Source organism: Lagenorhynchus albirostris, chromosome 13 (genome assembly GCF_949774975.1).
Source record: "Lagenorhynchus albirostris chromosome 13, mLagAlb1.1, whole genome shotgun sequence".
Lineage (NCBI taxonomy): Eukaryota > Metazoa > Chordata > Mammalia > Artiodactyla > Delphinidae > Lagenorhynchus > Lagenorhynchus albirostris.
The window spans coordinates 50544607-50569581 of record NC_083107.1 but is presented as its reverse complement, the minus strand read 5'-3'; the positions used below and the strand labels follow the sequence as shown (position 1 = coordinate 50569581).

Genomic DNA, 24975 nt, shown 5'->3' with positions numbered 1-24975 from the left:
CATATAGTAGAAAAGAGCAGGACTTTGGAGGCTAAAATTCAAATCCCACCTCTGATTCTTGCGTATTAATTAAGGCTCTTCTTGTTGCAGCAATAGACACGGATTGTGGCTAGCTTAAGCCAAAAGGGGAATTTGTTGGAAGGATCACACGGCAGGGCTGACAACCACGACTCAGCTGTAGAAGTCAGTGGCCTTTCTCCAGAGTGCAGCTACTAACCTGTCTCGACCTCAGTGATTCCTTATCTTTGTGTCTCTCATTCTTTAATTTCAAGTCTCATGTCTCTCAAGATTCTGTTTGACCCACTGTGCTTTCAGTATCACATTCCTGGTCAATCAATCATCTAGAGCCAGAGGACAGTCACATGGTACAGACAAGGCTGCTGGGGCCCCCTGAGAATGGGGTGCATGGCCAGAGAAGGAAATCAGTGGGAGGCAGTTGGGGACCCTAAGAGGGGTCAGTGATGCTTGGTCAAGTTTCTGGGAAGCCTCGGTTTTCCTCACAAACAAGGTAGGGTAATCTGCTTCTCAAAACAATGTCCCGGAACTTCCTTGGCAGTCCAGTTTATTAAGACTCTTTGCTCCCAATGCAGGGGTTGCAGGTTCAACCTCTGGTCAGGGAACTATGATCCCACATGCTGGGGATCATAAAAAAAAAAAAAAAGAAAAGAAAAAGGAAAAAATTAAAACAAAACAAAACAGGGACTTCCCTGGTGGTCCAGTGGTTAAGAATCCGCCTTCCAATGCAGGGGACGCAGGTTCGATCCCTGGTTGGGGAACTAAGATCCCACATACCGCGGGACAACTAAGCCCACACCACAACTACTGAGCCCGTGCGCTCGAAAGCCAGTGCGCCACAACTCGAGAGAAGTCCGCACGCCATAACGAAGAGTACCACCGTGAAAGACCCTGCATGCCGCAATGAAGATCCCACGTGGCACAACTAAGACCCTATGCAGCCAAAAAAAAGAAAGAAAGAAAGAAAGAAAATAAATAATAAAATAAAATAAAGTAGATATTTTTTTAAACAGAGCCTATGCATTCCTAATTGTAATGAATATCGCCCGTATCCTGCTCCACGTTGCCCTTACCGATTATAGACACTCCCACCACAGGGAATGGTGTCCCTAAGTCAGTGTTTTATCAAACTTTGTTTTTTTTTTTTAAATAATTCATTTGATGAAAACTGTTCTCTTATGTAGTTTGTTTTTTTTTTTAAATACATTTATTTATTTATTTTTGGCTACATTGGGTCCTCATTGCTGCGAACAGGCTTTCTCTGGTTGCAGCGAACAGGGGCTACTCTTTGTTGCGGCGCGCGGGCTTTTCATTGGGGTGGCTTCTCTTGTTGTGGAGCATGGGCTCTAGGCGCGCAGGCTTGAGTAGTTGTGGCATGTGGGCTCAGTAGTTGTGGCTCGTGAGCTCTAGAGCACAGGCTCAGTAGTTGTGGCGCACAGGCTTAGTTGCTCCACGGCATGTGGGATCTTTCCAGACCAGGGCCCTACCCTGTGTCCCCTGCATCGGTAGGCAGATTCTTAACCATTGCGCCACCAGGGAAGTCCCTCTTATGTAGTTTTTTTTGTTTTCATTTTGTTTGTTTGTTTTGCGGTACACGGGCCTCTCACTGCTGTGGCCTCTCCCGTTGTGGAGCACAGGCTCTGGATGCGCAGGCCCAGCAGCCATGGCTCATGGGCCCAGCCGCTCCGCGGCATGTGGGATCTTCCCGGACCGGGGCACAAACCCGTGTCCCCTGCATCGGCAGACAGACTTCCAACCACTGCGCCACCAGGGAAACCCCCTCTTATGTAGCTTTAATTTGCATTTCTGTTATCGTGAGTGAGTCTGAACATCTTTCAGAGAGACTCAGAAGCCAGCTGTATTGTCCTTTCCTTGGGTGGTTGGTGCACAATCTTTACGCATGTTTTTATTGGTTACTGTTCTTTTATTATTGTTATTAATTTTTATTTAGGACCTCTACAATGATGGAAATTAGCCCTAAATGAGTAGTAAATATTTTTTCCAACTTGTCACTTGACTTTTTAAAGATGGTTTTCGTATAGTTTTTATTATTATGTAGGCACATTTATGAGTCTTTTTTAGAGCTTTTTTGGTTTTGCCTTACACCGACAAAGGATTATTCAAAACTCTTTCCCTGTGGTTTCTTCTAGTATGTTTTTAACTTTTAGTTATTTGTACATTTCTATATTAGACACATTTGAAACTTATCCTGATCCAACTTCATTTTTTTCCCCAACTTCATTTATTGAATAATTCCTTTTCCCCCACTGGTTTGAAATGCTGCCTTTACTGCACACTGAATTTCTCCAAGTACTGGTGTCCATGTATGGGGTTTCTGTTCTGGCCCATGGGTCTGCTGCAAGCACTCTCTGGAGACACAGCTGGAGAGAGCCCTCTCTTGTCTCTCACCTGTGTCTCTGGCCCCTCCTTCTCTGCCTGCTTTTCTGGCTCTTCCTTCTCTCCCCTCCTCTGTTTCATGGCACCCATCCTGTGCTATCCTAGTACATTTTCCCTTCTCTCTGCCAAACAGAACTCATCTAGCTTCACAGCTTTAAGTATCAGCTGTGCATTGATGGTATATGGCGTTATTTCTCTGGCCCGGATCTCTCCTCTAAACTCCAGACCCATGTAGCCAGCTGTCTCCTCAGTCTCCACTTGGAGGCTTCATCTGAATTTCAAACTTAACATTTCTGAATTCAAGGTCCTTATCTTTCCCAGAACCTGCTTCTCCCACAACGTTTCCCACTCAAGAAACAGCAGCTCCATTTTTTCTATAACTCAAGTCAAAAATCTTCAAGTCTTGACTTCTCTCTTCTCTACATCCACTCTATCAAGACCTGTCAGCTCCAGAATCCAATGAGCTCCCACCACCTCCAGCACTGCCCATCATCCCTCACCTGAGTTATGGCAATGGCTTCCTCACCAATCTTTCTATGACAGCCCTGATTCCACCCTGCTCTCCAAGACTATTCTCCCTTCAGCAGCCAGAGTGATGCTTTTAAAATGTAGTCATATCCTGTTCTCTGCTCATAACTTTCCAGTGGCTCCCAAAGTCCCACAGAAGTCTCCGAGATCCACCTAATCTGGCCCCCAGCTACCTCTCAGAACCTGCTTGCTGAACTCCAGCCACACTGGTCCCCCTTCTGTTCCTTGACTAAACCAAGAGGACTCCTGCCTCAGGGCCTTACCACATGCTGTTTCCTCTACTTACAATGCTCTTTCTCCAGCTACACCTGAGGCTCTCTCCTTCACCTCCTCCATGTCTGTACTCAAATGCCACCTTCTTGGAAGGTCTTCCCTGACATCTTTATATAAAACAGAAATCCTACCCTGTACCCTGACTTTCTATTCTCTTACCCTGTACTTACCAACCTTGAAATATTATATACTTGTTTGTGCGTCCATTTATTGTCTATCTACTCTTGCTAACATGAAAGCCCCCGCAAGGGCAGAAACTTATTATTTTCTTTTCTGACACTCTTTTGCATCTAGAAGGGGCATATACTAAGTACTCCATAGATACTTGTTGACTAAAAGAATGAATGAATGAATCTGTTATGCTCTAGTAGCACATTTTTTTATTGTTGCTTTATAATACCTATTGTTCATTTAATCCAAGATGCCATTGATTGTAAAGTCCACCACTAATTTACGTACTGCTGTCAAACCATAACACAATGCTTTCTTACCACTTAAAACTTTAATTTATACTTATGGAAAGAGCACTTTTAGACTTACGTGGACACAGAAGTTTATCATATATCACACTTGGACATATATAAGAAAGAAAATTCGTATGAGCGAAATAAACTGACTAAAGTGGTTCTAAAAGGTCTTCACATTCATATTTTGATTCTGACCATTGATGTCCTTGTTTTTCCAACCAATATTGTCCTCTGTGCCTCCAAGAGTCCCACTTTGATGATGCAGCATTTCTTAAAAGAATACCCCACTACCGTCTCCAGGATTTTCTTCCAAGTCGCTGACAATCTTGGCCAGTGTTTTTGTGTATGGACAGGTGCTGACAGTTACCTCCTGACTGTACCTCAATGAGACACCTCAATTTCAGAGATGTTAAATTGCAAAAACAACGACAAACAGAGAGCAGAATCAATGAATTATGGTACTTATCTAGTAGGACAAATTCCCCCACTTCCTCTTCTTGTCCAACTTTTTTTCTAAGTATTCTCATTTTTTCTTGATGAGTAAAGTTAGGAAATCTTATTTATACAAATAAATGACAATATATGACAAATAAATGATAATAGCACAAATAGAACCAGATCTAATAACTTGGTTAATTATTTTATGCATTGGTTGTAAGGGCCGTTTGTATTAGAGTGGAATCAACACATACTGGGTAGTCACTCCCACCCCATGTTCTTGGCAGACACGCCAATTCATCAAGGTTCTATTTTTCACGGATCCCAGAGGAGGCCTTAAAGTCCTTTTCAACAAAGCATTCCAGGCAGCCGTTAGCAGTTGATTAGAGTCTGTACATAGATGAAGTTCCTGTCAAGCCAACAGTCACCCAGGGCATGTGGAGGTGAAAGGGCAAAAAAGTCTAAATCTGTTATCATTTCTTCAACAAGACAAGATATGCATTCTAAATACCACTACCTCTCCTTTGGGAAAAAAATTGTGTCCCTGGATGAGTTGAAGGCTATTTAAAGACTTCCGCATTGCACCTCCAGGCCAGCTGAGTTCAGAGCCCCAGATCGGACCACCCAGGAATGGAGTTTTATAAGACTGCCTTGGGCAAATCTGACAGGCCAGCAGCTACGTTTAGTTTTGAAGGGTTCTCTTTTCCCACCCTCAGGTATTGGACAGTTTCCACCTAGGATCCCTAATTCATACTCAGGAGTCAATCACTGCTAGCCCCGGGGGACCAACACCTTGGTCTAAGTTGTGTTTTTGAATCACCTGGGCATCCTGCTACAATACAGGCTCTGACTGGGTGGGCCTGGGGTTGGGCTGGGAGGTGCTGGTTAGCTCAGGCTGCCGTAACAGAACACCACAGACTGAGCGGCTCAAACAACAGAAATTTATTTCTTACGGTTCTGGGGGCTGAGGAGTCCAAGTTCAAGGTGCCAGCAGGTAGGTTTCATTCTGAGGCCCCTCCTCTGTGCTTGTATGCTGCCACCATCTCGCCGTGGTGTGCTCACATGACCCCTTCCTGTGAGCGCAGAGAGGCAGCGCTCTGGTGTCCCTTCTGATAAGGACAATAATCCTACTGAATCGGGCTCCACCCTTATGTCCTCATTTAACCTTTTTTTTTTGGCCTCACTGCGCTTGGTATGCTAGATCTTAGTTCCCCGACCAGGGTTCGAACCCACGCCCCCTGCAGTGGAAGTGCAGAGTCTTAACCACTGGACCACCAGGGAAGTCCCTGTCCTCGTTTAACCTTAACCACTTCCTTAGAGGTCCCACCTTCAAAGAAAGCCTGAGGATTAGGGCTTCAGCATATGAATTTTAGGGGGACACACTCACTGGGTCCATAGCACTAAGGATCAGAACACTCAGGGGAAACGTCCTGCTTCGTTGGCTCACCACCGAAAGCAAGTATGCCCCTGACGCCTACACAGGCCTGACCTCAACACCTGAGATCATCAGGCTGAAGGATTTATCAGTGACTAAATCCAGCAATACTGTGTTGCTGGCAGGAAAAAATCCATTGTCTAATTACGAACCTCCACATCCCAGAATTGTGGGGCGAAGCCTTTTTTCAACTCCTTTTAACAGAGCTTCTCTCTGTGGCAATTCCAGCCAATTAAGCCTACTCTGCAGGTCCCAGGCAGAGAGGGCTCTGTGTATGGGCTATATTTAGTGCCCAGGTGGCAGATGGACATCTGCCACGCTGAGCCCAGCAGCGTCAGGATGGCTCCCGGGGCTTGTGTGGCAACACAGAGGCTCCCCATGCCTGTGTTAACCCAGGCCTCCCGCCCAGCCCCGAATGGCTTCAGAAAAGCTGACTTAGGTGGCGCAGTACCTCTTTATGGGCACCATGCCCTGGACCTGCTGGCTTTTTTTTTTTTTTTTTTGGCTGCGTTGGGTCTTCGTTGCTGCGCACGGGCTTTCTCTAGTTGCAGCGAGCGGGGGCTACTCTTTGTTGCGGTGCGTGGGCTTCTCATTGCGGTGGCTTCTCTTGTTGCGGAGCACGGGCTTAGTTGCTCCACTGCATGTGGGATCTTCGAGGACCAGGACTACGAACCTGTGTCCCCTGCATTGGCAGGTGGATTCTTAGCCACTGAGCCACCAGGGAAGTCCCAGGCCTGCTGGCTTTTTAAGGGCCCCTAGAAAATATTTGAAACCTGAGTTTAAAATGCATTGGTTCCAAGACACAGAAGTTTCTAATTTGAAATCAGTAAATGTTAATTAAACACCCAGAAAACGTCAATGGTTACCTACAGTTCAACACTACTGTCATATAAATGGCTAATAAATAAGTAGCTATATTATTGTATAATGTATTTATATTTGATAATAAGAACAATAAGGATAATTTATTTTAAAAAGCTGAAAAGTATAAAAGTCCTTTCAAATTTTCTAGAGCAAAGAGATATTTAGAATGGGGTATGGGTGCCTTTTAATGTTTGCTATGATGTGGGAGGTCCCCTAAGGTCAGCGGGCCCAGGGCCTGGCCCAGGTGTGTCCTCTAATGACCAAGAGGACCCTGACATTTGGGCAAAGCTGGATTCCCAGCCTGCCTGTTGCCATGTTTCTGAGGTTGCTTAGCTTGGCCCAGTTTGATCTGGGCATCACCCAGGCCCCAACACTCTACAGCGAGTTTCTCATGGTGTCCTCCAGGAACCACCTGCAACATTTGGGGCACTTGTTAAAATTACAGTTTCCTGGGCCTCAGGACCTATTGGATCAGATTATCTGAGCAAGGGCCCCAGGAAGCTGTACTTTGAACCAGCTCCCAGGTGATTCTGATATATGGTAAACTATAAGAACCAGAGCTCGATAAGGCCTGCTTCCTGTTTGACAAAGAGCTGAGCAGAGCTGGTGAGAAGCAGGTCTCAGGATATGAGCCAGGACTCTCTGAGGTTCATGGCAGACAACTGGGGCCAGAGCCAGGGCCCAGGGAAGAGGTCTAGGACTGGAAGGGACTTCAGGTAAGACCAATAGACTGGGACTTGTGCCCCTTCTGGCTCCTGAATTCTCCCACTTGCCCCAAGCCAGCCTGCAAGGCTCAGGGCTCAGAGCTCAGGCCCTGGCAGGAACTCTTTGGGGCTGGATCAAAGGGAAAGGTGGGAGGAGGACCAACATGTACTCATTTATTCATTTATTCAGTGTACATTCATTCATCCAATATTTATTGAGCACCTGTTCTGTACCAGACACTGGACTAGGCCCTGGCCATACAGCAGTGAACAAAACTGGATATTGTTATCCGCCTTGTGGGGCACACAGATCTGGCCCAGCTGCTGGGCAGATCTAACAGGGCTACTTGGGCCTGGCAAGAGCTGCTGGGAAGTGAAAATGAGATCATGTGCCAGAGGAAGGTGTCCCATTTTATTCCAGGTAGGAAAGGGCTCCAGCCAAGGCAGCCTCTGTGGAATGTCAGCTGAGGGATATTAACCACTCAACCTGTAAGTCTTAACACCTGCCTTTCCCCTTCTTCCATCCACCTCCGGTTCCTATCCATTCTACTTTCAAAATATCTCTTGCAACTGTCCACTTCTCTTCATTCCCTCTGCCACTGTCCCACCCCAAGCCACTGTCCTTTCCCTCCAGGGTGATGGCAGGAGCCTCTGACCATTGTCATTACTCTATTCTTTTTTTTTTTAATTTTATTTTTTGATTGATTGATTTTTGGCTGCATTGGGTCTTCATTGCTGTGTGCGGGCTTTCTCTAGTCGCGGAGAGCGGGGGCTACACTTCGCTGCAGTGCATGGGCTTCTTATTGCTGTAGCTTCTCTTGTTGCGGAGCACGGGTGCACGGGCTTCATTAGTTGCAGCACGCAGGCTCAGTAGCTGTGGCTCGCGGGCTCTAGAGCGCAGGCTCAGTAGTTGTGGCGCACGGGCTTAGTTGCTCTGCAGCATGTGGGCTCTTCCCTGACCAGGGATCGAAGCTGTGTCCCCTGCATTGGCAGGCGGATTCTTAACCACTGCGCCACCAGGGAAGTCCCGTCATTACACTACTCTTAACCATTTCCAAAACATTATCCTCATAACTTCCTCCCAACGATGTGGATCCCCTGCTTGTAGGCCCTCCGGTGACTGCCCAGTGCACTTAGAATAAAATCCAGGCTACCTAACATGATTCATAGAACTCCCGATGGCTGGCCCCAGGCTTCCTCATCAGCCTTGTCACATGCCGATGTCCCCCTGGCTGTCTCTGCTTCCCACCAAAGTCTTTCGGCTCCGAGGACACTCATACACCTGGAATGCCTTTCCCTGCTTCCTTTCCTGTGGCCTGAGTGATTGCTATTCATCCTTTAGGCTTCTACTTAAACATCACTTCCACAGAGAAGCCTTCCTTGACTACTCCCCACCCTCAGTGTAAATGTGGTCCCCCTGTCCATTTTACCTTTACTTTGTATTCATACCATGTTCATAGTAATTACATATTTTCTTGTGATTATTTAATGACTGAGTCATAAGCTCCTCTAGGTAGAAAGCTGATCTATTTTGCCCCTTTTGGTACACACAGTACCTAGCACATTGGTACTCAATAAATGTTTGTTGAATGAGTGAATGAATGAACAAGTACATCCTCATGCTGTGCTTGTTCCAAAGTGTCCATCTTTGTGGCAAGAGTCATGGGAAATGCAAGGAGGAGGAACAAATCACAGTCCCTGCATTTTAATAGGTTTGTGAAGATATTTCATGAACAAGACATTTATATTCATTATCAGTTACTGAATAACAAATTACCCTAAAACTTAGCAACTTAAAACAATAAACATTTATAATCTCACACTGTTTCAGTACGTCAGGTATTTGGAAGCAGTTCACTTGGGTGGTTCTGGCTCTGGGTCTCTCATGAGGTTTCAGTCAACGTGTCGGCCAAGGCCACAGTCATCTGAAGGCTTGACTGGGACAGGAAGATCCACTTCCAAGGTGGCTCACTCACATGCCTGCCATTAGTACTGGTTGTCGCCTAGTAACCTCAGCTCATCACCACATGAACCTTTTCACAGGGCTGCTTAAGCATCCTCCTGACCTTGACGGGGCGGTTGAATTCCTCCAGAGTAGGTGATCTAAGAGAGCACAAGCCAGAACACTGTCATTTCTGCCACATCCTATTGGCTACACAGGTCAGCTCTACTCAAGGAAGGAGAAGACTGCACAGGAGTTGAGGATCACTGGGGGCCATTGGAGAGGCCAGCTACCAAGTGCTGAAGTGTGGGCCCCTGCATATAAGTGTGAATTCAGAGAAGGGAACAATCTCTGTGATAATTAGATTTGGTTTGATGAAAGAGGTTGATTCACTCTGTATCCTGAAGAATGACTAGCCACTGGAGAGCCCTCCATGAGTGGAGGGAAGGCAGGCCAGGTGGGAGCACAGCACGAGCAAAGGCACTGAGGCAGGGAATGGGCATCATTGTTAGAGAGTGCTCTGGCTGGAGCAGAGTGTGTGTGTAGTGAAGTAGAGGTAATAAGACAAAGTAGCTGGGTGACATTGAGTTAAAGAGCCTTTGGATGGTTGTAAATAGGGAACACTGTGGAGTGCTGTGATGACTGACTATGCTGACCCAGAGCTTTAGGAAGCATTGCTGAAGGTCAGCATGTAGGACAGCTTGGTCTGGGGAGAGACTAAAGCAGACACAGCCTTGGCCCGGTGAGAACCTGAATTAAGTTATTGGCATTAGGAAAAAAAAAGGAGGCAGAATTTTAAGTATTATTACAAAGAAAGAATCAACGCTACCCAGAAAGCCCAGGAAATGGAGGATGAGGTAAGGAGATGGGTCTGGACCTCAATTTCTCCTTGTACACAGTGGGGCTGGGGGTGTGTGTTAGCACTTGCTCCACCCATCTGCCAGGGCTGAGATGAGCATCATGTGATATGATGGATATGAAACTACTTTGATAGGAGAGAGGTTGTAGACACTGAAGGGATTACGATTGTAGGAAAAATTTGCATGGTGAGCAGTGTTTATTTTAGGTCAGAGGGAGGTAAGGTTGGGAAAAGAATAGGGACTATTTGGGGTCATGTCTGTCCAGCAAGCCATCCCTCTATCCTTTCCAGCCTGATGGATCTAAAACCCAACACATCTCTCTTCTCCTCTCTTTGTGCCCCACTGTTCTCCCAGTTACCCATCTGTAGTCTGAGCACTTGACTCCATGGGTCCTGGGGAACCTGCAATCTTCCCCTTTTCCTCTGCCGCACTACAAGCACACAGTAGTGAGGCGCCTGTGCCAGGGGAGTAGCCACTGCTAGTGGCTGAGCAACGTGAGAGACTGGGTCTTCTGGAGCTGGAAGCTATACCCAAAGCGGTCAGATCAGAGGAGACGCTGACCCAGCCAGCGGACTCTGACCTGCAGTGTCCTAACCTCTGTGTCTAATCTCTCCTGGTCCACTTAGTTCCTTGCCCCCAAAGCAATTTGTGGAGAAAACAAAGCTGTTTCCTCTTTGCTGTGCTTATTGTACACACAGCCCTGTAGTTACTGATCCTTGTTGTATTAGTAATAATGAGTTTCTAGATTTGTATTGCCATTTCCAAATACTTTCACAAACATCATCACTAAGGGGCATATAACGAAAGATAGAGCTATTGTGTATTAAGTATCCAGCCTCACAAATTACCACCTGGTTATTTTCATTCCGTAGGCCTCAGTCTCCTCATCTGTTAAATGGGATAGCAATAGAACCTATCTCCTCCAGTGACTGGGAGGATTGAATGAGGCTCAGCGCGGTGGCTGGCAGGTCGTGGTGATAGGGCAGAAACCTCACAGGGTGCCTGCAGGCTGGTTGGAGAGACATGTGGGGGAAAAAAGTCTGCTTTTTTTGGGCTGCCTGGGCTTTTGTTAATAAATTTCCAGCGGGACGTTTCCGCCACTTGCCTTTTTTTAGAGACATGAAGAGAGGAGAATTGAAAACATTTCCTATGTTGAAATGAAAGGCACTATTTAATCTTGTCACCATCTGCCTGCGCTCCAGGCTGGGAGCCCACAGGCCCGGCTCCCTGTTTCCTAGCGACAGGCAGGCACACCTTCCCCATTAGAGAAAAACGCCCACTGCAAGGAATGCTTCTGCCCCAGGGAACTGGGAAAGAGGTGCCCCAGACCAGAAGGGGGCCCAGCCTTCCCTGGACGTTTGTCTTCAAACAGGCCACCCTGTTCTTCTTTCCCAGGGTCACACAGCAGCAGGGCCAGCCCTTAATTTGCAAAGTCCTTGAGGGACCCTTGGTGCCCTGAGCCCCCTCGTCGTCCTCAGCAAAGCTCTAAGGCTGTCTTCATTTCCAAGGGCTGCCGTAACAAAATACCACAAATTGGGTGGCTTACAACAACAGACATTTACTTCCTCACCGTTCTGGAGGTCAGAAGTCCAAAATGAAGGTGTGGTTAGGGTTGGTCCCTTCCAGAGGCTTCCATGCCTGCCTCTAGGTTCCAGTGGCTCCCGCAAGCCATGACATTTCTTGGCTTGTAGATTCATCACTCTCCTCACGTGGCTTTCCCCCTCTGTCTCTCTGTGTCCTCTCTCTGTCTCTTATAAGGACACTTATCATTGGGTTTAGGGCCCATCCTAATCCAGGATGACCACATCTTTCTATTTTTTCCTTAATTACATCTGCAGAGACCCTCTTTTGAAATACGATCACCTCAGAAGATCTGAGGCTCCAGGTGGGCATATCTTTTGGGGAGAACCACTATTCAACCCACTGCAGAAACTGTCAAGTCACCTGGGCTCCTCCTGTCCAGGTGAAAAAGTTTGATAAACTACTGTTAGAACAGTGTGTCGGATGCCCCTTGATCCCACAGCGAAGGGGTGTATATTTTGAAAATGGAGCTTGGGACAAGGCAACACCTAAACCAAAGAGGATGTAGCCCTCTTGGTGACATAACAGGTGTAGTGATTCCCCCAGGGAAACGCTTTCCGAGAAGGTGTCTTCCTGGTGACCCTGCTCAGCACAGGACAGCAGCCATGCCTGTTCAGCTGTGCACACGGGAGAGGCACACCTGCCCTGTCCTCCAGTTCCCCAAATATCCCCCTCTGATGTTGAAACTGATGGCTGAAAACTGTCCCTCTGAAATCCATCCTTTTAGTTCTTTTCCTTTTTAAAAAAACACATGCAACAACAAAAAACTATCACGTGCACTTTTTTTTTAATAGGTAATGCGTTCTCCTAGTTTTAGCTTCCAAAGGAACAAAAGGATATTCTGTGAAGATTCTCCCTCCCACTCCTGTCTCCCAACCACCCGGTTCACCTCTCCAGAAACCACTGATATTTCAGTCTCATGTATTCTCCAGAGATGCATAAATAGAGATTTTCTTTTTCCCTTTACTGCATAAGTGGTAGCTACTACACCCACTTTTGTAACTTGCTCTTTTCACCTTGCAGTACATTCTGGGGATCTCTCCATAGCAGTCATACAGAGTCGTATTTTTTTTTAAGTGGCAGAAGTAGCCACTGTGTGGAAATACCGCAGGGCGCTACCCAGTGCCCTACTGATGGACACAGGGGCTGTTGCCTATGTTTCCTGCTGCTACAAACAGCTGCCGTGAATAACTTTGCATGTGCTGCGTGTCCTACACGGGTGAGAATAAATCTCTAGGGTAAAGCGCTAGGAGTTGCCAGGCTCCCCCTCCCTCTATCACAAACCTTCTGGACTCGCAGGCCCTCCCGAGGGCCTGGCTGGTTTATTTTAAGACGGCAAGTGCTCTGCAGGTGGAAATGTGCCATGAGCTGAAGCTTCGCCTCCAGGTGCACAGTCTGTGTCGAGGTCCATGGACGCAGGGTGGACTGGAGACGGCAGGCCTGGTCCCGGCTCCAGTGCTGCTCTGTGTGACTTTGGCAAATCATTCACCCTCTCTGGGACAGTGGGTACCTTAATCCCTGTCGCTCCTTCTTTCCCAGTTTTGAGGATGAGATGGGCACATGTGTTCCAGGGCTCACAGCGAGCTGCTCCAACAGCAATCACATCCTATTTATTACTGATAACAGTGGCTGTGAAATAGAGCTAACCCCATTTCACCCCTCCTGCTCGTATATTTCTTTCCAATCTTATGTCCTTGGCTCTCTGGAAAGAAGGATAAAGTTCAGGGAACGTCTTCCATTTTTGAATTACCTGGCCTGCCGGGGCAGTGTGGACCACAGACAGGCGGATCTGGGGGGTGTGGCCCCGCAGACCCCAAGGGCAGAGGAGTGTCGTGTGGGAGTTGCTATGGCCAGGTGAGGGGTGGGTGTCCGGGAGGCCTTTCTGCCTGGAGGCCTTGAATACTGACAGCTAACATCTTCCTGGTACTTTACACTTTACAAAGTGCTTTCTCATATGCTTTCTCAGTTAATGTGTGATTCAGCCAAATTCTCAGTAACAGCGGATTTAAGCAGAAAAAGAATCTAGTGAATATTTTGGGTGGGAGCTCACAGAATTGCCTTCAATTTGGAGTATGCAGCTCAGAAGTCAGGTGGGAACCAGGAAAGAGGAGGTGAGGCCCCCATGGCCTCAGACACTAGATGTCACCCAGGCTGGACACAGGCCACCAGCGGCTGAGGTGACCTGTTAGCACACATTGTCACCCCTGTTGCCCAGCTCAGACAGTGGCGTGGGCCCACTGGGAGTGACCTCTGTGCTGCCCTTTCAAGTCACTGCAGGATGAGCGCCCCTTCTGCCCTGGATGCCTGTTGAGTGAACCCCGGGGCAGAGCCTACACCCCGACTACCCTGGAGGTGGAAGTGGGTGGCGTTTGCAACTTCTCCAGTGGAAAGCCAGACGGTCCCATAAAGAGTTACAGAGGGGGATCCTCAGTCCTAAGAGGGGTGGGTCAGATGTAGGGCAGCAGAAGGGCAAGTGTTTATGACTATTTGCACAAAAATCTTGGGGTTTGGGTTACTCTATGCATATCTTATTTATAGAGGGATGCTGGGGGCAGGGTCTTTACCTGAATCGGGGCTACTGGGATCTTTATATCAAAATCTCTGCAGATCTGTCCTGACATCGTAGCTTACTGCTCACAATCAACATCCCGTTAGGGATGCGATCCAGAGAGCCCTTCTAGAACCTTCCTCCCCTAGAGAATTCAGAGGGATCATGGCCCAACCATCACCTTGAGTTTGGACTTCCAGCTTTCAGAACTGTGAGGTATATTTCTGTTGTTTTAAGCTGTGTTTGTAGTGATTTGTTGACAGCCTTAGGAATCTAGATGACGGTTATTTGGTCACCCTAAAAGGTTTCCTGGCCACCGCCTATCTGGGCTCATAGCGTCCCCCCATCCCCCCGCCACTTATGATACCTCTGCCCTCAAGGGCCTGGATCATGCAGCCCTCTCAGGGGCCCCCTCCTGGTTGGGAGGCCCAGACTTCCCCTCTCCCAGCAGAATCTCCTCACTAAGCTGCCACCTCAGGTAGGGGGGCCAGCAGCTGGTCCAGGCGAGACCACCTGGGTCCCTTCCTTTCCCTCTGGGCCCCTGGGTCCCTAGCACCCATGCTAAGAGCGATGTCTGTGGCTGGCACTGCTGGTGGAGAGCATAGATCTTGGAAAAAAGGGCCCTTTGTGACTCCTGGGGCACTGCTGTGGCTTCTACGAGCTATGGAAAAAATCGAAGAACCTGCAAGCCTAGCCTAGAAATGGCCTTCACAGGCTATGGGGCAGGGATCTCCTCCATCCGCTGGCTACTGGAGTTCTGCAGGCTGCGGTGCCCCAGGGGGTCTGCCTGGATGTGGTGCTTGGGGGTTGGTTAGGGAAGGAGGCTCTGAATGAATCCCGGGCTCCAGGAGCCAGGACACCTGTGTGACACTAGCGCATCGCCGAACTTTTCTATGCCTCAGTTGAGCCCTGCAAAATGAGAGCTTTGCCTTTGGTCACCCCTAAGTTCTCTTCTGGCACCAAAGGTCTGTAAGTCCAAACCAGGTGCTGGGCTTTGGGGGTGGGGATGGTGTTTGTAGGGGAACAAAATTTGTCACCCCAAAATGTTTCTCTTTGGCATGAGGATCGATTTAGGCTGATTACTTCAAGGCCCAAAAGACCCAGGAAGAACCTTCGACCTTCCCCCTAACTGCCTAAAGAATGCACCTGTTGCAGGAAGGGAGCTGTCCCCATGGATGACTAGGGTATGAACGAGGTGTGTAGACAGGGAGGAACCCAGCAAATCTGTCTGTTAGAATTCCTCTCTGTGTCCTGTTGTCTCTGCAGGGCCCAGCAAACATTTGTTTACCAAACACTTGCTTTTCCTCTTTATGTCAGTTGCCTTCCTCCCCTTTGAGGTTTCAAATCACTACCCCCAACATCCTCTTTGTCTTTAGCTGATGATGGTATTTGAGGTGAGGTTTTCAGCAAGTTACTTAGTTTTCCTGGGTCTCTCCCATGTATGCGTGTTATTAAACTTTTGTTTGATTTTTCTCCTGTTAATCTGTCTCGTATCAAGTTAATTCTTAGACTAGCCAGAACTTCTAAGGGTAGAGGAAACTGTCTTCCTCCCCAACAGTTTCAAAGGTAAATGAAAATCAGACCTGCCTGGAAGTACGTGCAGTCTAGTGAGGAAAGACAGACAGACAGACACTCGGCAGCAAAAGACGTCCTCACAAGATGACAGGGAGAATAGGGACCCTCTCCAGCATCGGCTGTGCAGCCTAGACCCCAGCCTAGATCAGCAGCCTAGACCCCAGACAAATCACTAGGGACCCTGGAGTAGAGCCCGGGGGGGGGTCCCAGCGTGCAGCCAGGGTGGAGTACCTCTCCTGGGGAGCAGGGCACTGGGGGACAGGAGACAGACCTCCCAGAGGGTGGGGAAATGGTACCTAAGGGAAGACAGACTTAGCTCCACCTCCTACCTAGGTGTCTGGGCTTTTATGGTATAAATTGGAATAAAGAAGAAGTGGACACTTGAAGAGTGGCTGGATGTGGTTTATATTGGAAAGGGCAGGAAGTAAGCTGGTTGAGAGCGTGAAGGAGCAGGGCTGAGCCACGGTGGACGGTGTCATCAAGCCGTCCTCTCTGGTATTATTATAATCTGCCTTTGGTATCTTATCAGATGACTGTAGTAAAGATTTATACTGTCTTTCAGTTACATTGGATGCCAGACTGAGGATTCTTTCAGTGCTGAGACTGATGTCAAGGTGAGCAGAAGCCAGCTGATCCCGGAGGTTGCAGGTGGGTGGAGCCTGCGTACACGGCAATGTGGGGGGGGGGGCAGGTGGGGAACTGTGGAGTAAAGGCAAAGCGGTGGGCAAGCACTTTGTGTTCAGGGCTGAGAAAGAGCAATGTGGCCCAAGGTGCCAGTTTGTGGTGGTGAGGAGGGGGAGGGGAGGGTGGAGGTTACCTTCTGGAGCTGTTTCAGTGCCAGGCTAAGGGGTGTCTACTTGGCTTTTAAGCATGAGGCGACACTGCACGTGGAGGCACATGATGTCATCAGTGTGGCAGAAGGTTCTTCAGGTCTGTGTGCCTCCTTCCCTCTCTCCTTTCATTGCTTCTTTCCACCGAGAATGAAACCGCCCTTCTCCTCAGATGAAACTCAAGCCCAGCCACATCTCAGACTGGGACTTGAACCCAGGGGATGGGACCCAAACCCACTGTCTTTTTCATTAAAACCGCTCACCTGGTCGGAGACTGCAGAACTCATCTCAGCACTTAATAAAGCTCAGGTTCTTTTGTCTCAGCACAGAAAGTATTCAGCGAGAGGCAAAGCCACAGGCAAGACGTGACTTATTAGTACAGGATGCTTTTGAGAGATCCAAGTGGGCAGGCAAGGGAGTGCCACCCTGAGAAGGAACGTGGGGAGGGGGAGAAGACCACCTTCTTCCTCGTTCTTTTACTCTTCCGTCATTAACTCCTCCTACACATCGGGAGGGGGAGTTTTTGACCCTATATGGTCCTGTCATGGTACTATGGAAATGAACAAAAAGGTGGTAACATATATTAAAATACGGTAAATCATCTCAGGTTTCAGTATAATGTTATCTTTTCCTTATATTTTTGTTTTTAGTGCATGCAGAGAAGCATGTCCTAGGAATCATTAACTTACTGACCTCATTGGGCAGGATGTGGGTCTCATTCCCCATTGTTTTGTTTGGGGGCATGTCTCACGCTTCTATTGGCGGTTTTGTTGCTAAGCAAGCCCGCTCGGTTTAGCTGTTGAGCAAGCCTGCTTTCTTGAGTGATCGTTAACTTCCAGGGGACTCCCATACTTTTTTCTCTACTTACAATCCCTTAGTGGGATTAACTATTTAATCACCTACTTCGTCTCTTTACCCTGTCCCTGTCAAGAACACCTGTGGGAAATCAGTCTTGATGGAGGTTGTAGGAATCACAGTGAGATCCAGCCCCGCCTTCTAGGAGCCCGCCTCTGGCTGGGGAGACCAATAGACAAGAAACATCCTTTAATGTGGTCTAGTGGGTGCACAGAACAAGTTGCCTGGGAGCACAGAGGAGGGATCCCCAAACTCAGCCTGGCTTCTCAGAGCTGGGGTCACTTGAACTGAGTCTTAAAGAATGAGTCATTATTCCAGGCAAAGAAAGGAACAGAAAACACATCTGATGTGGGGAATGGTCATTGTTTGGGGTTGGAACTCTGGAGTATGTGTGTGTATGTGGGGAAGAGGAGGGGGGAGGTGAGCCTAGAAATACAGAGCATGACCAGATGGTAAAGGGCCTTGAATGCCCCACAAAGGACTCTACCCTTACCTTAGAGCCCTGGTAAAGGTCCAACACAGACAGACCTTTTCCCTTTTGCCCCTCACCAACTTCCAAGCTCTTTAACTCAGAATAATCAGCTAAGATTAAAACTGTTTGTCCCCCTGAAACTAGCTAGACACAGATGAGCATTACCTGTTCAGCTAATCGATACTTCTACTGATTACAAACACAAATCTAACTGTAAATCACCCCACCTTTAACTCATAGTTACAACTTGTAATCACCTCACTTGTAACGCCTCCCTATCAAAGTCTAAGGCAAACCACTGAGACACTCTGATCGCATCTGGGGAGCGCTAACTTATTGCAATATCCTGGATAAGCTAATCTCCTTACAGGTCCAGTTTTTGTCTTTTACACCATGATACGCTTGCTTTTTCCAACTTCCTATCCCCTAGAAGTGTCTTCTAGGGGATAGGTGAGAAAAATATTCTTTATTCCTATTTTATGCTTGGGGGAAAAAATGACAGTCTAGGATGTTAAAAGCAACTTTCACAAGATCACTAAACAGGAGTGGACCCGAGTCTAGAGTCTGGGTTTCCTGATTCCTGCGACTTCTAAGGCTGATGTCTGCTTCCAGCTCTGAAATCAGAGCCAGCCCAAGCCAGACTGGTGGCTTCTGCTCTTGAGATCAGGGTCTGTCACACTGTGGCAGGGTCCTCTCCTCATTTGCCATAATCCCAGGACTGGACCATGTGTGGTGATCCTAAAGCCCTGGAGCTAAAAGGGCTCTTGAGAGGTGATGTGGTCCAGGCTCCATTTTTCAGAATTGGCAACAGACTCGTGAGGTTTAGTGACTTGTCCAAGGTCACACAGCAAAACAGGTCCTCCATAGAGCAGGGGTGAGTGGTGAGAGTGGGGAAGACACTTCAGGAGGAGGTGTGACCTCTGACCTTGCAAGTTACCTCCTGGCACCTGCATCAGCAGCTGGGATACACCCTCCTTTGGGCCATGCCTCAACCCATTCCTCCCAACCAGTTCTCAGGGTTTGGAGGGAAGCTTTCCCTCCAGTTTGATAGTTCAGCCCATTCAAATAAGCTGCCTAGCATCTCCCAGCCCCACAACTGCAAAGTGGAGTCTGTACACACACTGACCCCTAAACTAGTTGTTGAGATTTTGAAGGGCCAGAAATGGGTTGTTTCTAGGAAGGGGATCTGTGGTCAGCTGATAAATGGCCCCCAAAGATATCCAAAGATGTCCTCATTCCTGAAATCTGTGAATGTATGACGTTAAATGGCAGAGGGACTTTGCAGGTGTGATTTAAAGATTTTGAGATGGGGAGATTATCCTGGATTATCTGAGTGTGCCCTGAATACAATCACAAGTGTGCGTGTAAGAGGAAGGCAGAGGGGGATATGATGATGGAAGAGGTGGAAGAGATGTGATGACAGAACCAAGAGGTCAGAGTAATGCAAGGAAGGGGTCATGAGCCAAGGAGTACAAGTAGCTTCCAGAAGCTGGAAGATGCCAGGAAAGATTCTCCCCTTGAGCCTCCGGAAGGAACCAAACCTGCTGACACCTTCATTTTAGCCCTAAAAGGATCATCTTGGACTTTCAGCCTCCAGGACTGTAAGAGGCTAACCCACCTCCGCCACTGCCTCGCGATTGTAAACTCTGCCCCTCCCCCAAGAATGCAGAGAAAGCCTGGGCAGGGTGACCCCAGTTCACACTTGGGCTCACACCGTCCTTTCTGTGTGCTGAGACCTCTCCCCAACCAGGCTGGGACTCCTGGAGTGTGGAGTGGCGCAATATATGCTTTGCTAAATAATACTATACCCCGCATTTGTAGAGGACTCTACTTTCTCTGTGTACTTTCCCAGGTACAATCTAATTTTTTTTTTTTTTTTTTTTTGGTTGCATTAGGTCTTGACTGCCGTGCCTGGGCTTTCTCTAGTTGCGGCGAGCGGGGGCTACTCTTCGTTGCGGTGCGCGGGCTTCTCATTGCGGTGGCTTCTCTTGTTGCAGGGCACGGGCTCTAGGCACGCGGGATTCAGTAGTTGTGGCTCGCAGGCTCTAGAGTGCAGGCTCGGTAGTTGTGGCACACGGGCTTAGCTGCTCTGTGGCATGTGAGATCTTCCCGGACCAGGGCTCGAACCCGTGTCCCCTGCATTGGCAGGTGGATTCTAAACCACTGTGCCACCAGGGAAGTCTCCAGTCTAATTTGATTGACACCATTGTCCCAGAAGGTAGGCAGACATCATTGCCACCATTTAGAGACAAGGAAATTGAGATTCACAGAAGCCACGTGGCTTGCGTGGGTCACACAGCCCATAAGGGGCAGGATTCTGCACTGGAACATGAGATTTTTTCTTTCTATCCCACTGTGCTCCCTCATCGGGTTAACAGCTTTTAAAAACAGTATCACCACCCCTTCCAAAAAGAGCCCACTCTCTAATTTTCTTCCCATTTTGAAAGCGCAGGCCCCATTTGCGGACAACCTTGAGCTGGAAATAGCACAGTATCAGAATGATGTATTGGGATGATTTCCTCAGGCTTCAGGGTGGGTTCCTGGGATTCAGGATTCGCATTAACCACTAATCTTGAGCTCGTCCTTCCTGAAAAGGACTCTGGTAAGGATAATTGGTGCACATTCATCACCAAGGCCACTTTTATATAAATGCAGAGCCTGAAGGCCCAGCTCTCACTATTCTGATGAACACTGCTCCTCGCAAAGAAAGAAAAACGGCCTTTGATTAGCTTCTGCCCCAGGTCGGAGAGAGGCCAGTCCAATCAAAAACCACTTCGGCTAAGGGAGAAATGGATGTCACAGAGCAGTGGTCTCTCGATCCCAATTGACTTTTCCTTTTCAATTTCTCTTTCATTTAATAACCTCTTCTTCTGAAATGACTGATGTCACTGTCCTGCATCCAGGGGCTTTCTCAGCTCAAGTATCCAAGGCGTAGAGCGAAGAGCAACGGTCCATCTATCACAAGGCGTGCCGTACCTTCCCACAAAACCTGAATCGAGCACTTCCTGGGTACCCACGGCATGCTTCAAGCCTATCTTGATGCCCAGGGAAGCCAAGACAAGGTCCCTGCCCTCGAGGAACTCACAGGCCTGGGGAAGAAGGGGGAGCGAACACACAAGAAGAAATACAAGAAAAACAAATGTCTGGGCCTCCAGTGCGCTCCATGTGTCAGGCCCCAGGGAAATAGCAGTAAATGGACAGATAAAAATTCCTGCATCCTGGACGGAAGAGAGACATAAGTAAACTATAGAGTCAGTTAGAAGGCAGTGAGCGTCATTGTGAGGGGGCTAGGGGGCAGATCAAGCAGTGGGCAGGGTAAGGAAGGGTTGTAATTTTAAAGGGGATGCTTGAGTCAAGGTCAAAGGGAGGTGAGGGAGCAAGCCCTGAAGATACCTGGGGAAGATGTTCTGGGAAAAGGGAACGGAGGAATGGAAGGATCTGAGCCAAGGGCAGGTGTGGAATTTCTGAGAAACAGCAAGTTTAGAAAGTGGGCACTTTCTTGGCCAGGGGTTGTGAGACGGGAAGGGCCCTTTTTAAAAGGAGTTACTCTAGGCAGCAGTATAGGTAAGCCTCTCTGAGCCTCCATTTCAGTTCTCTGTTCGGTTCCAGTGAGGCTGGAAGTTTGCTGGGGGAGGAGCGTGGGAGGTGGTAGGTCACAGAGGTGAGGAGGAGGGGCAAATCACCTGGGGGTCTTAGCAGCCGTTTTGCTCTTCAAGGGACACCAGTGAAAGGTTAGGCGCAGGGGAGAAATGTGATCACATGTTGGTTCTAAAGGGATTACTCTGTATTAAGAATAGTCTGGACTATTCTAAGGGTAGAAGCAGGGGGAGAAGTTAGTATTGATACAATAGAGTTGATAAGTATATGCATAATATTTCTAGTTTCCAAAGTGGCTGTGCATTTTGCATTCCCACCAGCAATGTATGAGAGTTCACTTGTCAACACTTGGTGTTATCAGTCTTTAGTTTTAGCCATTTGAGTGTGTGTATAGTAGTATCTCGTGATTTTAATTATTTTTCCTGGATGACTAATGACGTTGAGCATCTTTTCATGTGTTTGCAGTAGAGAGTTGCTGGGGGTTTGGAGCAGGGCGGTGGCTGCAGAGATGACGAGAAGGGTCTGAGTCTGGATATAAGAGATCTGGAAAGAGGAGTGGGGTGATGTACTTCAGGTGGGAGAGCCAAGGGGCTCTAGAGCTGGCATCCTTCCTGAGTCCTGTAGGAGAAGGAACCACATCCAGACAAATTATATCTCTGCTAGAATTTTTGTCCCCAGTATCCCTCTTCCCCTGCTTCTGAAGTGACAGAGCCCTGATTTTGGCTGGGCACATGGCTATCCAGAATGTACTTCCCAGCCTCCCTTGCAGCTAGGAGAGGCCAGGTGACTAAGTTTTGGTCAATAAGAGGTGAACAAAGGAGTTGAGGGCAGCTTCCAGAGCCTTCTTTAAAGGATAGCTGGCACGTACTCTTCCCTTAATGTCCTCTCCCTCCGGCCTTTTGCCTTGAACATGAAAAACACTATAGGCTCTACCTTCAAGATGGTAGATTCCAGAACTAAAAGGACCCTGAGCCCCGAGCACCATGGAGTGCTCTGTCAGCTCTAGACCACCACCTACTGACTTCTTGAATGTGAGAGAGGGGAAAATACATTTCTAGTTGGTTTCAACCATCTTTATTTTATCGTTGGTGATGCTCTCAGAGAACCTAATCTAAACTAATATGACAGGCAACCAACAGTGCCTGTTGTCAAGAGCTTCTTGGAGGAAGGGGTACATACACTTAGCCTCCAGATGGGTAGGATTTAGAGAATCAGTGGCCAAGGTGGTGAGCACTCTAGCCTGAGGCAGGATGAGAAGCGAGCCTGGCTTGGGGGTGAGACTACAGAGGAGAATCTGCACTGTGTTAAATGGCCCCTGCAGAAAGGCTAGCCCTGTGTTTAACTTAAATGTATCACGTTGCAGTTTAAACCCCCTTCCCTTATTCACGGGGAATAAGCCTGGCTTCACTGTTGGAAAGCTGAGCCTCTGTGTACCCTTAGACGTGATTAAATGCCACCCTACCTCTCCACACAGCCAGCCAGCCAGGCTGAGCTCAGTCCTAACCATTTGGTTCTCTAAATACGTTATTTTCATCCCCAAAGTCCAGCTCCCAGACCAGACAGAGTGAGCTGGCCAGGGCAGGAAGCCCATCTCCTCCCTCAGCATCCTCCCGGGCCTGGCCTGCTGGGTTCTCGCTGGTAGAATAGCTCTGTCCTTCTCCAGGCCACCTCCCAGACTCTCCCTGTCACTCGGCACCAGAGGAGCCGGGCACCAAGCACGGGACCCTTGGCAGCTGAGCCAGGCTGAGTGTGTGGCGGAGCTGCCCGGCGGGGGCCTCCTGTCTTCTCGTTCCTGCCTCCCAGAAGCCTCCCTGATGTCAACTATCTGAGATGCAGGACCACCCACCACCAGAACGCCCAATCCCAGAGCCCAGAGAACACCTTTGTTTCTCAGACACCCAGCTCCTGAGGCCAGATGCTGAGAATTTTCTGCACCCAGACGTGCAAAACAAAAAAGTGTTCTTATTTGCGTGTGGACTCCGTCAGAGCGCTGTGCCGGCATTGCACCAGGAAGAGCGGGACAGCTCTTCTCTTGAGGTCGATCGAGGTGCCTTGGACCCTGGTCAAGGACGCCTGGGTGCTGGTTCTGTTCACTGTGGAGACAGTGGGAGGCAGACAGGGAGGAAGGAAGGAGGCGGAAACGAGAGGCACTGCCCTCCGCCCGGGATCCGTGGGTTCCTGTGATGAGTGTGGTTCCTTTCTTCCACCAAGGATGCCTCTAGAAGGCAAATTGGATTCTTTTCTAATAATCAAAGTTTGATTACTCAGAAGTCAGTCTAGCGTCCTCTCCAAGCTTCTGGTGAGCATGAGATGAGCAAGAGAGTTACACAGATGATACGAGTCCAGCTGAAAATGAAGAAACTGGGGCTTTAGGTAGCAGTACAGCCTTGTCTCAGAGACTTTGAACCTTTTGCTTGGGCTTTTTGAAATACTGTCAGTAACCCATCACACCCCCTACCCCCATTCCCTCCCTGACTCGTGCTCAGGGCCCAGCTTGAGAACCGTCGCCAAGTCCAAGAAATGCCTCTGGGACAGCAGCTCTTCGAGCAGGTGTTTCAGGGCCTCACTTGGGGGTATCCTAGGGTCCCCCAACCATCTGCAGTGCCTCAGGGTGAGTCCTGATCTGGGGCTTCCCATTCCTAGAAATTCCAGCAAAGTTCTTCGTATGCCCAGAGATGCTGATTGTGGGAAAAGTATGTGTATGTGCAGTGGAGGGTGGGGGGAGGAGCTTGGGTTTCTTGAGGAAGCTCATTTTATGATCTGAGACGATGTGGAGAATCCTAGCACTGATTTGCAACACTCCTCACGATGCTCTTCACACCTTCAGTTTACCCAAAGGGCAGGGTTTTTTTTTTTTTTTTTTTTTTGCGGTACGCGGGCCTCTCACTGTTGTGGCCTCTCCCGCTGCGGAGCACAGGCTCCGGACGCGCAGGCTCAGCGGCCATGGCTCACGGGCCCAGCCGCTCCGCGGCATGTGGGATCCTCCCGGACCGGGGCATGATCCCATGTCCCCTGCATCAGCAGGTGGACTCTCAACCACTGCGCCACCAGGGAAGCCCCTAAAGGGCTGTTTTTATAGGAGGAGGAGCAAGACAGGCATCTCAAGATTTTCTCCTCCAGTGAGAGGGGCTAAGGATGCTTGGGTTTCAAGTCCCTGCCTCTCCCTTACTTACTGTGTGACCTTGGGCACATTACTCAACCTCTCAGAGCCTCATTTCCTTACCTGAAAAACAGTGTTGTTGTGAAAATCAAACGAAAAATTCACATCATGCATTTAATGTCTCTGACATATAGTAAATGCTCAAGCCACGGTGGCTGTTGCTGCCTTGTTCATTACACATAATATTCTTTGCCTTTATTGCATCCTCCCACCCGCATCTCCTCCTGAGAGGTTGACTTGTGACTCCTGGGCCTGGCCAGGAACTTCCTCAACGTGGAGACAGCACCTTCCCCACTGGAGCGGGGGCTCCTGGAGGGCCAAGGGGATGTCCTCTCCTTCCTCTGGGCCACCCATCCCCCTTCCTCCCACTCCAGGCCCAGTGCCAGTCTCAGCTTGATGATGAAAGGTCCAGGAGATGCCACCATTAGAGAAGA

The 24975-nt window shown here is 48.7% G+C and overlaps 1 long non-coding RNA gene across 1 annotated transcript; it reads right to left on the bottom strand.

Annotated features, from left to right (window-relative positions):
- Positions 1–545: 545 nt before the first annotated feature.
- On the bottom strand, positions 546–5196 carry LOC132531942 (uncharacterized). Its single transcript, XR_009544246.1, has 2 exons — positions 5072–5196; positions 546–948 (listed from the first exon to the last, which is right to left on the bottom strand). It is a non-coding gene; the product is annotated as an uncharacterized LOC132531942 (long non-coding RNA).
- Positions 5197–24975: the final 19779 nt, after the last annotated feature.